The sequence below is a fragment of the Chinchilla lanigera genome, unplaced genomic scaffold, assembly GCF_000276665.1.
Source record: "Chinchilla lanigera isolate Chin_1 unplaced genomic scaffold, ChiLan1.0 scaffold00012, whole genome shotgun sequence".
Classification (NCBI taxonomy): Eukaryota; Metazoa; Chordata; class Mammalia; order Rodentia; family Chinchillidae; genus Chinchilla; species Chinchilla lanigera.
Window position 1 is genome coordinate 52,934 of NW_004955413.1, and position 3,161 is coordinate 56,094.

The 3,161-nt window shown below is 44.7% G+C and overlaps 1 long non-coding RNA gene across 1 annotated transcript in view; it reads left to right on the forward strand.

The window, feature by feature from the left end:
* Positions 1 to 1,806, forward strand: part of LOC102007099 — a 28,026-nt gene extending 26,220 nt beyond the window's left edge. The window contains exon 6 of the long non-coding RNA XR_260037.2: positions 1,316 to 1,806. This is a non-coding gene — a long non-coding RNA (uncharacterized LOC102007099). The remainder of the gene's footprint in view (positions 1 to 1,315) is intronic.
* The last annotated feature ends 1,355 nt before the right edge of the window (positions 1,807 to 3,161 follow it).

The window sequence follows — 3,161 nt, forward strand, 5'->3', positions numbered from 1 at the left end:
TGGCAGGATCTAGTCAAAGAGCTCTTAGACCTAATGCCAAGAGGACAATGAAAGAAAATGTCAGTAAGTTGAGCCACCTCAAAACTGAAAATGAACGCTCCTTGCAATATCCTATTAAAAAGATGGAAAGACAAGAAACACAGTGTGAAGAAATAATTTCAAGTCACATGGCCAAAACAGATGGAACACCTGTAAACACTTAACAGAAAAGAAAATCAGAAAATGGCTCATCCTGTGTGCAGACATTGTGCCAGGGAGGAGATACAGAGAAGTGGATGGTCAGGGTAACAGCAGTGAATGCTGCCAGAATAACCCGTGATGTTGGAGGAGGGAGGTGTTGAGTCGCCAGTCACCACATGCAGCATAGCATTTCAGATAAATTTCCTTCATCCTTAGACAACCATTTATCCCCAGCGGGTTCCAACCAGATGCCACAGACACACAAAGACTGACATGGACTTCTACTGAGATGGGGTCAAAATACCCACTGATCAGTGCTTTTACATTAAATGTAACAGATGGTGCAGGAACACCAAGCACGGTGACTTCTGTAGAGATGGTGTTGCATAACTGTGAGCTTCCTTCTCACATGGCCTCATCACATTGAGAGGATGTGAAACTTCCTCTTAAATCAGAGGTTGTGCTATTTCTCGATCCTTTCCAGCCTCCCCACGTGAAGCAGCATTACACAGCATTGATGGTTGGTTTTGCCAGAGCCAGTGTTCCACCCACTCACTTCCACCACAGAAGAGCAGGTGCACAGTATGAAAATGAAGGCAGTCAGGGAGCACCTTGAAAGTAGGCAACAGCTTAAATAAATGAGGAAACTGAACATAGTGGGTGGTATGCCTGTGAGAGCTGGCAGAGGTGGTGATGCTTAAGCCTACACTGACACGTGCATAGAAAGGAATGAAAATCGGTGAAACACTCCGATAGATGTTGAGACCTATTTCTAATCTTCCTGTGACACGCTCCATTCTTTGGCAGGACGTTTCATCCTCTCTGCCTAGATCACATCAATAGTCTCCAAATGTGCCTCTTTCCACAGTCATATCAATTTTCGTCTCTTGCCAAAACGCTACATCTTGCATTTAGATGTCCCTCCAAAGCTTCATGTGGCCATAAGTGGGGATTTCTGGAGGTGGCTGGATCTAAGGCTGCTGTGATGGAGGATGGGATGCTGGGATTGATTTGCAGTGTGATGCTAGGATTAAGGGTCTCCCACTCTGGGTTTGATTACTGCCTGCCCTACAGGTGAGGTATGAGACAGAGCAAGGTAGTCACTGCTTGTCATTTGTTGCTTGTGCTCCTGCAGGCTTGCTCTGTGATGTCCCTTTGCTGTGCCACCCTGCCTTGGAACCAGCCAAGCATGAACTGAAACCTTTATAAACAACCAAGTATGGACTGAAACCTTAATAGACCTTTATAAACTTATAAACCTTTATAAAGATTTATAAACAGCCAAGTATGAACCAAAACCTTTATAAACCTTTATAAACTCCAATAAACCTTTCCTCTTTTAAACTTGTTTTTGTATATTTTGTCTCAGCAACTAGAAAATTAATTAAGACACAAGACACATATATGATCTTGTGACCTCCCGGTTTAAATCCCTCATGTGACTCCTGTGAATACAGAGAAAAATGACAAATCTCCTCACTGGCATTTCTACTTTTTTTTTTATTTTAAAGAGTAAGAGAAGGACAACATAATAATAGAGGGGGCTTACCAAGTTACAGACAAAGTGGTAGGAAATTATCAATGGTCATTGTTTTACATATTGTTATCTACAAGATAGTTTCTCAGGAAAACAAATAGACCAATAATAGTGAGTTACAGACAAAAGAGGTAGGAGATTATCAAGAGTTGTTGTACTATACTTGGATATCTTCAAAGTGGCTTCTAAAGAAAATAAATAGAACTACACATGAGTGACCTATTGAATAATCATTAACTATTCTCAGTGGTTGTTGTAGGAAACACATAATAATAAACATGCATCCATTTATGAAATAGGATAGGAACAATACAAACATTACAGAGTTATGGATAGATTAGTAGGAAAATATCAATGGCTGCTGTAATACATGGTGGTATCTTCAAAGTGGTTTCTCAGGAAGACAGAGATACACAAGAAGGATCTAACAAGTAGTTACAGTCTAAGGGTTGTCAAAAATCAAGTGAGCCATCTGTGGCGAAAGCCATTTTTTGTAGCGTTTTCTCTCCAGCCTCCCATCGCATTGGGACCCCACAACAGGTTAGTGTCCTCTCCCCACCTGTCAGCACAGGCAGCAGGAATCCTGCTGCAGACTTCTCCGGAGCTCCACCACGGCCTGTACTGTCAGGGGAAGAATGGCTTCCAGGGAGTCTCTGCAGGTATTGTGCAAGGTCCTCCTGGTTTACAGCTTCGGAACGGCTCTCACGACCCCAGTCCACAGGACCTCTGACTCCTCAGGGGCTTAGTCTGCATTCTCATGTTCTCCGAGTCCTTGTTCAGTAGCCGCTCCTCTGCTGACTCTGGATCTTTCTGGTTCTCAATGGCAGGAGCAAGAGTGAGCCGTTGCATGGCATGTATTCCCAGGGGTTTCTCCATGTTTGAATGATTAACACACGTGGGGTGGGCATCTGTAGCTGGTGCCTGGTGGGCCAATTGTGTCATTGTTTCTCTGTGTCATGGTAGTTCTCAACTGAGCAGCGGCAGCCGGCCTAAGGGCCGGCGCGCAACAGCGCTCACCACTACATGGCTCCCCCTGCGCCATGGCCCCTCCTTCTGGGTGCCTACGAGGCAGGAAGCAAGCCGGCCAGAAGACCGGCGCTCCCCACCCGTGGCTCCCCGTCCTCACTGGCATTTCACAGTCCTCTGGCTTCAGCTGCATGGCCCTGTCTGTCCACCTCCTATCCTGCTCCCTCCATGGCCTGAGCACTCATCAGTTTCTGCGTGCAACACAGCCCTCATGTCTCTGTGCCTTTTGCTGGTTATGTGTGTATGCTGTGTATTTCCTTCTGTCCAACCTGTTACTTATATTTGTCCAAGAAGAAAAATTGTGCTGGGAAGTGTTAGTGCTTGACATGAATATTACCAAAGAGACATATTAAGCATTGTAGATCAGGCAGATACTAGAAAAGTAAGTGGTGTCCAGATTTGGAAAGAGCATAATTTT